At 40.2% G+C, this 14,107-nt stretch overlaps 1 protein-coding gene across 2 annotated transcripts in view; it reads left to right on the top strand.

The window, feature by feature from the left end:
* The first annotated feature begins 2,116 nt into the window (after positions 1-2,116).
* Positions 2,117-14,107, top strand: part of LOC117454955 (solute carrier family 45 member 4) — a 46,614-nt gene continuing 34,623 nt past the window's right edge. The window contains exons 1-2 of one of the 2 annotated variants that reach the window (XM_034094251.2): positions 2,117-2,231; positions 3,367-3,443. The gene's annotated coding sequence lies outside the window, so the exon portion shown is untranslated. Of the gene's footprint in view, positions 2,295-3,366; positions 3,444-14,107 lie in introns of both variants that reach the window. The other variant, XM_034094252.2, reaches the window with a different exon arrangement.

The following is a 14,107-nucleotide window of genomic DNA, read 5'->3' as shown; positions in this document are numbered from 1 at the left end:
AACTGAATAACCCAACAAAAAAAAAGTATTAAAAGATAATAATAATTAAAAAATCGTTTTATTTAGATTACGTTGTTTTCGTAATCGTTGCAAGCCATAATGGTAATCGCGATTAAAATACGATTAATTGAACAGCCCTAGTGTTTGTACATTGATGGCAGTATGGCAGTATGGATCTGAGATGCCAACACGTCTCTCGGAACAACATTGTCCCTGAGTAATAACCGCACCTGTTCTGACACACCAGTATCACCAGACTGATTGTTACTTTGTTGGGCTGTATTCCAATGTAATACACAACATGTATATCCAGAGGCGCGGGAAGGTATTTTGAGTGGGGGTGCTGAGGTGCTGGACTCCAGTGAACACTATTACGGGCACTATAGAGCACGCACAAAAGCACTCCCCACACGCAAACACACAGTACACCCGCGACTGTTACAATGAAGGCTTGATAATCAGCTCATAAGCAGGGGTAAAGTGCTATTTTTTACGAGTGGGGAGCGGACCTCATCTCCTCTTAGGGGGTCCGGGGGGATGCTCCACCGGGAAGATTTTTTTTTTAAATACTGAAGTTAAAAGCATCAATCTGGTGCACTTTTTTCGTCATCTCTCAACACCCAGATGAAACACAACTGTAAGCAGATGTTCTTTTTCTTTATGGATATTTTACAAATCACTCTACTTTCAAACTGTATTCTTGTTTTACTGCCATATAGTATTTCATAACTGTTTTTCCTTTATTCTCTATAATGATCATATGAAGGTGTGCCGCGGAAATAATCTTTTGAATAATTTGTGACCAAACCGTTTGAGACCCACTGAGATAATTTAGACTAAAGTTAACTATCTAAACACTCAAGAGTCCTTTAGCTCACCTGAGTCTCTCAGTCTGAGAGGAGAGCTCTCCTCCAGCTTGTTGCCGCTAGGGGGTGCTGCAGCGATTATGTAATAAAAGAGGTCAAGGAGATATTTTCCATCCAAAACCCCCATTGTATTCACATTTCATTGACATATGACAGAGAAGAGCAGAAAATCAAACAAGATATTGATAATTTTTGTTCGAAAAATGACAAACAATTCAATTACCCGTTAAATGTTGGTTAGTTGCCTGGCTTATTTCAGACTCATGCTTCCTGTTGTGCTTCACCACGGGCTGCTAAATTGCAGCTACCAATCTGTTTTGGTAGCACTTTCTCTTCAGTTCATTTTCACTGTAGTGCAGGTCCCTCTACCCCCCTATTATTTTTGCATAATGCAGCATATAGGGGCTGCCAGACCCCACATCTGTGAGGTAGTACATGCCAACAAAACAAAAAGTAAAAGAAAGAAAATGGCCTGGCTTAATGCAGCCACACCATTCTCGTTATCTTGCGCCTGTGTTGTTTGTTAGTGTCTTTGAATATCTATCCGTCTGAAATGTAATACTATCTATCTTAAAAATAAATATTAAATTACTCCTTATTTTATCCATTTATTTATTTGATTTAACCAGTAAAATAATAATTAGGGATATAGCAGATTATATCTAAGTAGCTCACAATGGAAATACTAAAACAATTAACGTAGGCTACTTAAAAACTGTAGGTAAACGTATTTTTAGTCTTTCTGTGACTGAATATTTTTGATGGTATTCACCTTTAAAATCTCAGGCTGTCAAGGTTCAAGGTTCAAGGTTCTTTATTGTCAAACTAGCTACAGAGTAATTATGTCTTTGAACATCTTAGGTCACACAGGCTTCTCCAACAATGCAACACAATAATACAGATAAGCAGACATTATTATAACAATATTAAAATATACTATATTAAAAGTAATACAAAAAGAAAAATAGTTTTAAAAAAGTGAGAAAAAAAAGTGGAATAGTGCAATACGAGTCTATATACAAGTTATTGGAATGATATATTAGATAATAGATAAATAATTACTAAGTAGCAGATGAATGTTATGAAATTGTTTCAGCAGTTCAGTTGTTTAACAGTCTTATTGCCTGCTGGATGAAGCTGTCTCTGAATCTGTCCGCTCCACCGCTGCAGCCTCGCCCCTTTTATGCAAATTAGCCGAGTCGTCGACGGAAGCCATCGCTACGTCTCTCCTTCCGACAGATATTCCTTTAAAGGCGTATTTAAAGCTCTGGCGTCAGTTGCAGAAGAGTAGCGGGCAACCTATGCAACAAAAGCTGCCGCAGAGCCGAGCGACAGCCAGACGCTCAGCGGACACTACCCGGAGAGGTGAGCTCGGTGTCCGGTCAGAACAGGCGCGAGGGGACGGGTAATACACATTTTGTAGCCGAGGTTGGTACAATCAGGCAGGCGGAATACACAGCATCTCAGGTTGCTGCTGCTGCAGAGGGAGGAGGAGGAGGAGGAGGAGAAGGAGGAGGCATTACAGTAGTGAGGCCTGTGTTAAAAACAAAAAGAGAGCTGGAGGTTCAGAGAGACAGGCACAGGTCAGGTTGCATAATTAGATTGCTTGGATTATAAAGTGTTTATAATTGGCATTTCTAAATGGTGTTTGCAGGTTGAAAAGAACAAGGCTCAGGGGTTGCAGTTTGGACAGTAGATTAAGGTTAATTTAATTCACTGCATCTTTTTAAATTAACCAGGAAGGAGCACACCTTTGACTGTGTGTGATAACAACACAATAGAAACCGGTTTGTTTGGGTTCTGGGCTTGTCATTTAACAATAAAGACCATTATGAGAAGTTCCTGTATTGTTAATCAACTAATCATTGGTGTTCTTATTGTCAGTGGCTGTTGGTGCATTTATATGTCAACAGCTTTGGGTGTTTTATTTATAAAACAAATTAGGGCTGTACTACTAATTATTAAAGTAGATTCTTTGTTTTGTGATTGCAAATGGAATCACTTTTGTGTTGTAGGAAATTTCAGGAAACACATGTCACCTTTTATTGTAAGCAAGAGGTTAATTAATGTATACATAAAATAACGATAATGTAATAATCCGTTATTTCAGTGGCAGTGTTAGATCCACATCAGAGTTCTTCTGCCTTTTTGCTCTAAGATAAGATTTAAAAGCCATGTTTATTTTCCTAAGGGGAGATGCACATCCATTTGATACTATCAGATATGTTTATAGGGTTTTACCTACATTTCTGTGATCCAGAGTACAATTACATTTAAATATATCTGTCTTGGACAGCTGCAGCTCCTTCACATTTCTCGTAGGCAGAGCAATGATAGGGACAGTTTTCCTTAAGCTGTTTTGTGGGGATTCTGGTTTATTGTTATGCTTGTGTGCACGAGAGAGTGTATTGCTCTATTGATATTATGTACAGTAGAACTTGACTTACTGTGTTTTAGTGTGGATTTGCTGGGTCTTAACTCTTTGTGTTTGTGTGTTAAGGTACGACAGCAAGGATTACAATTGCAGCCTGGAGCAAAACGTCTCACCGACATTAATGAAGCTTTTAAGGCCTTTTGGTGAGTCTTGCATGCACCCCTTTCTTTATTTCACTCCAAACACAGCACTTTAAAAGCCATGTATCATTATTTTTATGTTTGTTTGAGTAAATCTGGACAAACACTGGTCCCAAAGAGAGATCTAAATGGCCAGCATATGTTTTTGCTCTACTTTTGTTTTGTCTCTATTCTGCTGAAAAACCACAGCCGGAGTGCAGAATGCGGTGGTTGCATTCTTGGTTTCGATTGATCTGAGAGGATTTGCACACACAAACACATTTCATACTGTTCTTCCTTAAAAATCCGCCTCTCTATGTCGGCCTCTTCCTTACGACATGCTGTGATGCAGTCTGAGTTCAGGTTGCACGCCTGAGACTGGCACGTTCAGCTGAAGTGAAAGCAGCCGACTTCCTCTGGGTGAAATGTTTGCTGACTATTGAATGGCGCCGAGTCGGCATAATTTTAAAACCAACAACGCAATGTAGCCAGACACATCTGGTCACGAGCAAACAGTCACATGAACACACATGAACTTAAACATACATTAGCACAGGTGTTGTGCAAACAGAGCACACATACAAGTATGCAGACACTCAGAGAAAAGTTGTTCATTATTTGCCCATATACAAACATTTGAGACTTTGCATTCAGAACTGGATTTTATTTCCCTAAACAACATGTAAATAATGTCTGCTTATGCTTACTGTTTTCACCCCAGTTATGTAATGCTCACACCTTTCTAACAGAGATACTTCCTTGTCTCTTGGTCGAGACATGCCCAAACACACCCTTCCTATTATGACCTGATTGACGTTTGCAACAAAAATGTAAGCAATTTTTTGCGAGAACTGTAATTTGAAATGTTTTTAATGTGACTCAACAAACATCACATACTCCAAATTGACTTTGGCATGTTGAATACTAACATAAGTTTACTCAATGTGACTCCAGATGTGTTTGTCCAATAGTTTCCACGCACACAGTAAAGCTTGAGGGCCTCAGCTGACACAATTGGCAGATTTTTAAGAAGATATCCTGCTGTAAAGAAAGTATACGCTTATCATGCAACCTGCACATCCCTGGTTTGAGTTTTCTCGTATTCTCTACTGGCAGGACTGTTCAGTAAAGTGTACAACATTCTCCAAAGCAAACAAAGATTGATAGTAATATACTATTTCCTAAATTTGATAGGCTAATACTGCTCCTCGCTGGATTATGTCATGTTGTGCTGCAGAAAAGCTGAGTCAGGCAATTATTTTTCATACTCTCCACCTCACATTGTCCCTTTTTTATGGTGTCTTACAATCTTTTATTTTCTCTGTACAATCAAATCAAGTTTTATTTATATAGCACATTTATAAACGATTTTTGGTCGAGCCAAAGTGCTGTACATAGAATACAAATAGCCTACAGTAGAGACACTTTACAGCAAATACAACGGCACAGATTGTTCAGAATATCAGTATGAGAAAAACGACACCCTCTGTCCTTAGACCCTCACATCGTACAAGGAAAAACTTCCAGAGAAAACCCCCAGTTTAAGGGGAACATGGGAGAAACCTCAGGGAGAGCAACAGAGGAGGGATCCCTCTCCCAGGACGGACAGACGTGCAATAGATGCCGTGTGTAAATTGAAGAGATAATACATTTTACAGCATATAGACCGAATGTTAGGAAATGCATGTGTCTGTAATAAGAAGATGAATCCACGATCCGCTACAATCCTGTGGAAGCCATCAGGGAGAGAAAGAAACAAGAAACAAACACACACACACGGCTGATATAGCCTTGTATCCTGAAGTTCAAGATACAAGGCTATATCAGCTGTGTGTGTGTGATACACCTGATCCTGTGTGTAAATGACCCACTTCCTACCGGTGTGAAGTTGTTGTACTCAAACCTGAGATTGAGAGAGGGAGAGAAAAGATTGAGCGAGTTTGTTTACCCAAGTCTGATCAGAGAGCAAGCCCGTGTGTATAAGCAAACTTGTCTTTTTGTGTTTGTCGTCTTACTTACATCAATGCCATCAACAGTCCTCCTCATCTCTACCACACACACACACACACACACACACACACACACACACACACACACACACACACACACACACACACACACACACACACACACACACACACACACACACACACACACACACACACACACACACACACACACACACACACACACACACACACACACACACACACACACACACACACACACACACACACACACACACACACACACACACACACACACACACACACACACAGGGTAAAAGACAACAGGTTGCTGCCACAATGTATAACTCTTAGCTTTGGAAAGTTATCTTCTCTAAACTCCCTTAATAAACAGCGGACTAACTTTGATGTCTAAGAAAAACAGAAAAGTAGGTGTTACAGTTGGATGTAGCGGTTGTCAAATAAATATGTGTGTGTGGTTGGGAATCCTCACTGGTTGGGTTTGTTTGTGTGGAGATTATCAGCAACACTTCATGCATGGCTGCTTGGTTTTCTAGTGGTGAAGGACGGTTATTAGCGTCAATATCAGGTGGCTGTACTGCATTTAGCCCTGGCTTTGAGATAGAGGACACAAACCCAGACACACACCCTGATGCTCTCGGTAGCCAAAGAGATTGTCAACAACACAAAACGTCTTCTAAGAATAGAGACTTTCCACTTTGTTGGTTTGCTCTCCTGTCAGCTCTCCTCCACTCTTTTTAGTCTAACTTAACTCTTCTTTTCCCTCCTGTCTAATTTGTTTCCCCGATTGGCTTGAGCTCCACTAATGCAAAGCAGTAGTTTGTTTGTCCATGTGTTATGAAATCTCTTTTATGCTGTGTACTGTATGTGCAAAGATGTGCAGGATGTCAACAATTTCAGAATGGCTTTATTTCTTTGCAGGTGACTTTTTCCCCCCAGAAATGCATATTAAGGAGCGCTTCAGCACAAGTTTTCAAGGTCAAGAATGAGGGAGTCCCCAGAAATTGCTTTAAAAAAGTTTCGGTTTAACTTTATGATAACTGGAATAGGAATGCATTTACATGGGAAAAACCTGCATTGAACTTTAAAACATAATGCAAGTATTAATACCTACTTCTGAAAGAGCGGGACATTTGACTATGTTGCTCAAGGTCACCACATGCATTTGACCTGCTATTCAGAGATTTGCGCTAGCAGGGCGCATACAAACCTTGTCATTAGATCTAACATTTTAGCAAAAGCATTGGTTAGGTCAGATGAGATCAGAAGAGTTCAGAAAGCGTGAAAATCTTGTACAAATGTGCCCTTACCACACTTTTGAACGATTAGCCTGTGGTTAATTTTAATATCCCACCAGTGCTGTTTTGAGATGTCTGCACTTTGAGACGATTTTTCACTCATCAAAGTTTTCCAAAGTCACCTTATCCTGTGGTAGAAACGTCAGTCTTAAATCAAATGATGAAACTTCCCTCTTAAGGCATCTCTTTGGGTTTTGTCCAATCACTGTTCCCATCTTCACTGACTCTCCCTGGCCCAGGACAAACTGATGTCCCGCTTTCCAATGAAATGACCAGAAATCAGACTGGATGCCACCAATGATAAAGTGTCTTTGGTTACTTTCATTTCTAACCACGCGTATCTCTCACTCTTCTTTTGCTTTGTCAAAGTTAAAGTGGGCCCTTTTTGAAAATTGGTATATAGAATCAGCATTATAAAACCGACATGGCATAATGACAAGTGACATTGCGTAGATGTTATTGTCTTCTGAAAGGTGGAGTATGGAGCCTTTTACATTTTGACAATATAGGAACTTCTCTTCTCTCTTCTTGTTGTTTTGTTGTTGTTGACAAAAACAAAACAACTATAGATAGTTGGTCTACACACACACACACACACACACACATACACACACAAAACATTTGCCGATGGTTGTCAAATGTTTATAGTGTACCATACACTACAGTGAATGGGTGATATTTTGATTTCAATGCCATTGTTGTGAAATCAGTTGACATTTGTGATGATGTTGCATATTTACACATAAAATGATTCTGATTTGTACAATAGTTATTTAAGTTTGATCTCATTTATGTTTGATCACACTATTGACACCATGTGAGGCTTGATAAAACATGTATAATACATTTATTTAATTTAGTTAGATGTAATGCCCTATAGAATTATGGCATACATCCCACTGGCACTCATCCACTGACATGTTGCCAATTGTTCAACAAGGAGCTGTGTGCAGCTCATAGGCGATGTTTGCAGTGTGAAGCTGCATTTTTGTTGAGACTTTTGGACACGGTAAACTCACTCACACACATATACACAGTCCCTCCAAAACGGAGCAGGCCCCCTGGGTCAGAGAGACAGGGTGCAGTAATGTGATGTTGGGTAGGGAGTACCGTAGTCAGAGGGGGCAAAGATGAGGTGTGTGTGTGTGTGTGTGTGTGTGTGTGTGTGTGTGTGTGTGTGTGTGTGTGTGTGTGTGTGTGTGTGTGTGTGTGTGTGTGTGTGTGTGTGTGTGTGTGTGTGTGTGTGTGTGTGTGTGTGTGTGTGTGTGTGTGTGTGTGTGTGTGTGTGTGTGTGTGTGTGTGTGTGTGTGTGTGTGTGTGTGTGTGTGTGTGTGTGTGTGTGTGTGTGTGTGTGTGTGTGTGTGTGTGTGTGTGTGTGTGTGTGTGTGTGTGTGTGTGTGTGTGTGTGTGTGTGTGTGTGTGTGTGTGTGTGTGTGTGTGTGTGTGTGTGTGTGTGTGTGTGTGTGTGTGTGTGTGTGTATAGTTATGTGGTGAGGGTGACATACAGCCAGTAACGTGACTCCGGTGTAGAAGTAGGCCAAGGCTGCTGTCAGCAGCTTGTCAAAACCTCACTGAATCTAGCCTGAAAATACTCAGATCTGCTGGAGTTAACACAACATTTCTACATCAGGAGTTTGTTAGCATTATCTGTTAGCATGCTAGCTGTGAAAAGAGTACACGCATAATCTGGGTTAGCATAATTACATAAAAAAGATGCTACATTTAGGAGATATTTGATGCTTCATTGACATCAACTGTCTAGACGGGCTCAGATCAGCTGCGTGTGCGTGCGCGTGTGTGTGGCCGGCCTCCACAGACCGGTTAGTCAGCTGTTTCTTACAAACTAATATGTTTTTTTTTTTTGTATTGGTCTGGTCACCTTCAACCTGCCTTGAAAGGCGCTTTCAGTGCTAACTAGCTAATCTATCAGCCAGGGTTAAAAATAAACACTAGGATGACTGGGCTATTGCTGGATGCAAAGCTAGCTGACATGACACAACACACAGCACACACTGTCCTCATCTCAGATCTTCCCTTTAACTGTTGCGAGTGTTAGGTGTTAGTCTAGTGTTAGGCCAGCATATTTTTTCAACCCTGCTTTGACCAAATTGTTACACTTTCATAAACTAAAAAAGATAGCAATCAAATTGGACAACACTTATCAATCCCAAGGTAGCCCCGTCTTAAAGAATACACTGCCTTACTTGCCATTTTTGTTCCTCAGAATGAACATTGTGCTTTGTTAAAGAAGAGACCATAAAAACAAAAATGCAAACTAAGGATCATTTTCTCATAGACTTATATACAATAGGCCTATCTGTATTTGCAGCCCTCAGAGTTCCCCCTGAGACTCAAGACAATGTGCATGTTAAGGCACTTTTGTATTGGCTTCATTTTCTTAGACAAAGAGTTTGCACCTTGGCAACACCACAAAAATAGATCCAAGCCACATTTCTGGTCCTTGATTCTCAGAAGGCTATGAGTGACATAAGCACACCAAAGTTAAACAAGATAAACACACGAAGTAACTCCTTACTTAAAGTTAGGTTTTGGATTGGCATTTAATTAAATAGGCCAGTGTTGGTCTCCATTTTGCAAATTATTTGAAGATATTGTAACTGAAAAACTACCAGATATACAGGAGGCTGACATGACGGTTTTGTTTTTCCACACAGCTGTTTGTTGTTATGGTCTCTACAATAGGAAATGAAAGTAACTTGCCTGCCAATAACTTCATTGGGTTTAGCAGCCACATTTTTTAGATATAAAATGACATACTGATATAGAAAAAAAACTCCCATCTGTTCTTGTATTTGTTTCTCGTTTCTTTTACAAGATAATTCAGAATGTACTGTGCTAGTCTTACAAAGAAGGCTGCAGACCAGATTAACTGCATACATTTGCGCTGAAATTGTCGAAAGTATGCTGTTTGTTTACATACTATCCTCAAAGCCCCTTCAGTATTAATGGCTGACGCTGACTCATTACTCAACCTGTCTGTATAGTGACTGTTTGACATTAACTGCCTTCAGGGATTTTTATTAAAACAAATAAACAATGAATGCAATTGTGCTTTTTGCCATATTATTAGCCGTGGTGGCCGAAGTGAGCGAAGACATTTGACTTCTATTTCGAACGGAGGAAGCTGAGAGGTTTACGTGAGGTAGAGATTCATTCAGAGCCGTCAGTGAGTGGTACTCAGAAATGTGTTGATGTACACAGGTGTGTGTGTGTGTGAGAGAGTGTGCACGTATGTGAACAGCAGGTATATTGCGTCATATTCATACCAGCCAGTATAGAAAAATAAGCCCTGTGTTAATGGAGTTAGGGATTTGTCATTGACGCTAGTGCACGTTGATACACATGTGCCCCCCCCTGTACCCTCTGCACTGCAGCAGCACTGCACCATAATGCACACATCCAGTCCCCCCCCTCTCTCTGTCTCTCTCTGTACTACTTATCCTTGCCATCTGCCTCCCAAAGCTGGGAATATTGTTATTCATCATGGGAATATCAGCACCACCATGGGAATGTTGGAAGGGTTTCTGTGCTAGCATTGTTGTTAGCTTCCTGTGTGTTTACATGTTTCTTTGTGGTTGTCCAGGAATGTTTCTTCTGTGCTGTGTGTGTGTGTGTGTGTGTGTATTCTTCTAATTTCTTCTTCCTGTGACACAGGTGCACACACACACAATGCCAGAATCAAAGCTAATGATTGATTTTGAGAGTAAAAACTCAATCATGAGCGAATAAAAGCAGCTTCTCTAAACCGTTTTCTCATGTGAACTCGGACAATATCCAGAGCATCAGGTGTGAACCTTATCTGGAGTTTCCCTTTCACACATGTAGCACTACTATACATGTAAGTGGTTGTGCGTGTCAGAAGTGCACACAAAACATCCATAGGCCGCAGCAGTGTGAACTTGATCCTAAGATCTTCAGGCTGATAATGCATATCCAGCTGTCAGTGCTAGGAATGTTTTGCAATATGTTTGTTTAGTGTTCATGTACATTCTCGCTCAAAACAACTATTAAAATATATGTTCTGATGATTGACTGATTTCTTAGTTGACTGAAGGCAAACAAAAAAACGTTTCTGAAATGTTAACGGATCAGTCACTCAATGTCCTCTTCCACATATTGAGTTTAGTCAGATGCAAACATGTATTTCTAGAGTTGGGTCTGTATAAGACCCTCAGATGTATGGGTTGGAGAGCTCCAGGGCTTAAGAATTTATAACAACTCTCTAGTTCCCTATTATTTAACGTCTTCTGGGGTGTTGTGTTATTGTGGGACTACTTTTAGGCTAAACTGATACATCAGTCGGTTGACATCAACAAGAAAAACGCCATGTCAGCAGATAAACCTTGTTATTCTCCAGCAGGGTCCACTTGCTCCGCAGGAACGGGGTTACAGGGTTGCACAAGATCACGGATAACATGCAAAGCATTTTACAATACACGTCACCGCCTTTTTACGACACTATTTGTCCCGTATATGATCAGGATTGCAGACATTTCTATCTTATCATGTTATCTGTTACATGTAAGAGAAACAGAGAGTAGACTCAAGAACAAGCAGGGAAATGGAGAAGCTATATGAAGTGAGAAAAGAGCAAGCTGCCCTGATTTCATTCTTGTGTTGCATGGAATCTGGTCTGTCGCACCAGAATAAACACTCGCCAAAATAGACCTGGGTTACGTGTGCTTAGCGTGTGATTCAAAAAGCTTGTTTGTGTGTATACGTGCAAGACACGGGAAACAACTGACTCAACTTACATTTTCCCCAACGTTGTACTAAACAGGCATTTACTTTCATGCTTGTTTTCCATTTTGTCTTCTGTATGTGTCTCTGTGTTGGTCCATCTAAGGAAGAAATATGACAGATTTAACTTTATAAGACTATTTGATTGCTCTTTCTTATGTTAACATGCTTCCCGAATCTCCCTCTCAGTTCTCTTCATCTCTCACATTTTCATCCTATATAACCCTTAAACTGCACATTCTTTTAATTTTGGCCCTGAGAAAAGCTGATGTTCACTAGAAGCTGAGCTTATATCACGGACACACACGTATGCTCAAACGCACAAACACAATAGGAACACTGAGCATTAATGTTTTATGTGTGTGTTTTTGTAGAACTAAAAATGAGTTGCAGGACAGACAGTGCTGTCACAGAGACAGAGACATATTTATATCGGCACCTTAGGCTAGGCAAGGCAAGGCAAGGCAAGGCAAGGCAAGGCAAGGCAAGGCAAGGCAAGGCAAGTTAAGTTTATTTATATAGCACCTTTCAACACAAGGCAATTCAAAGTGCTTTACAAAAAATGAAAGACATTAAGAAAATGGCATGGTCATTAAAAAGAAAAGCTAATAAAATAAACATTAAAAGAAAAAGTACATGGATAAAAGTTACAGTGCAGTCTAAGATGTGAATAGTTCAATTAAAAGCAGCGACAAAAAGAAAAGTCTTCAGCCTGGATTTAAAAGTAGTCAGAGTTGCAGCGGACCTGCAGGTTTCTGGGAGTTTGTTCCAGATATTTGGAGCATAATAACTGAACGCTGCTTCTCCATGTTTAGTTCTGACTCTGGGGACAGAAAGCTGACCAGTCCCTGAAGACCTGAGAGATCTTAACTTGTTCTTTTCTGTTGTCTTGCTTGTTTGACATTTTATTTTCATTGTCACACAACAAATCACACGGGTTTGGTTGTATAACCACAGATCCACCAACATCTCTTACATGACACACCTTTACATCCAGAACAATAGCGCCAATCCCAAGTACTCAAAACTCAAACTTGATGGGTTGGATTTCCAAATAATTTGCCTTTTTATAGTTGGCAAGCACAAGTTTCCACACCGCAATTATATTTCATTTCACAATGATCAGCCACATCCAGTTTGTCAGAAAACCACACTGTTGCTTCACATATTTGAGCCCATGGTTCCCATAACATCAGTTGCAGAGACATGTAACTTTGTCGGGATCACAGTGAATCTCAATATCATTATCTATATAATCTCTGTTACAGCTGTTTTCACTGTGCGAAAATCAGTTGTGGGAACAGATTGTATGACTATAATATAACAAAAAGTCATTTAATCAACTATTGGAATGACAGAAATGACAGTATTGTGAGGATTTTCTTTGTCTAATACTGTAGATGACTGTTGACAGAATATCTTTTGTTGGTGTCAAATCTTTATCATCTGAAAGTTATGGATGATCACTTTTTGAAATTGAGAGTTCCCTCTGCATATTGTTTGTCAAACACTGATGTGCGTACTATTCGACGAGCTGACAAGTGGCACACTTAAAAGTGAGGCTTACTCAGAAATGCATTAAACCTGCAAAAAAAGAAATAATTAAGGTGTTGAGTTTACTGGATTGCAGAAAGAAGCCTGATGTATAAAAGTCTATAAGCAAATGACCATACTACTCTGCATGATTGTTTACCTAAAGTTCATGGTCTCAATCGCTGATTTTTGTTTTGTAAATTATAATCCCATTTAGAGTCAATTACAGAACAAAAGCATGTTATAAATGAAAACGTCCAATGCCAAAATGACAAACTTGAGGTTTCAACGTGGTCGTCCACAAACCAAACAGTGACGTCAAGGTGGTTACGTCCACTTATTTTATAAGTCTGTGACTGCTAACCAAGACTAGACCATAATTCTAGCATCCCAACCCTTACTGGATGTTCCCATCATTCCCAACACTTCCCATCAGACTGGAATATTTTGAGACTGCTGGTTAACCAGATCTGGTTTTCAGTGTAGGAGCTTGTGCACATCTCCCTGAAAGTTAATGGAGGTTGTGGCTTTTCTTCTGTGGTCGTCCACTATTTTGGACCTAATTGAGATGTTTAATTAGTGCGTATTTGTTTGTGTTTGTGTCTGTAAAGAGGAGAGGGGCTAGTTATGCAATCTGCTGCAGTGTGTGAGGTCAGGGGATGTATGTGAGAATCCAATATTCATGAGCATCTTGAGCGCATCATGAATGTTAATAGGGACATGTGAGAGGACTGAAAATGGAGAGGAGAGAGGAACCAGAGAAAGTAAGAAAAGGGGCTGAGGGACAAATATGTTCTACCTCTTCTGTGTCACTGTCCGTCTGCCTCATTTCGCTCTTCATCCTTCCTTCTCTTCCTCTGCCTGAACACACTCCCTGCATCTCTTGATCCTCCCACCTTCTACCTGTTCAAACCACCCTTCCTTCTTTTCCTCATCTCTTTCCCTCTTTTCTGTCTCAATCTCCTCCTATAAGGAGGGCCTTAGCACTGTTATATGATGTGTGTATGAGTTGTTCACGTGGCAAGCATTAGTGTGTGTTGGGTGTGATGAAACATGCAGTCTCCCCGGGTTTAATTCAGTGCTGGACACAAAAACACACACTTTGGAA

This window comes from Pseudochaenichthys georgianus, chromosome 11, assembly GCF_902827115.2.
Source record: "Pseudochaenichthys georgianus chromosome 11, fPseGeo1.2, whole genome shotgun sequence".
Lineage (NCBI taxonomy): Eukaryota > Metazoa > Chordata > Actinopteri > Perciformes > Channichthyidae > Pseudochaenichthys > Pseudochaenichthys georgianus.
This window is presented reverse-complemented; position numbering and strand designations above follow the sequence as displayed.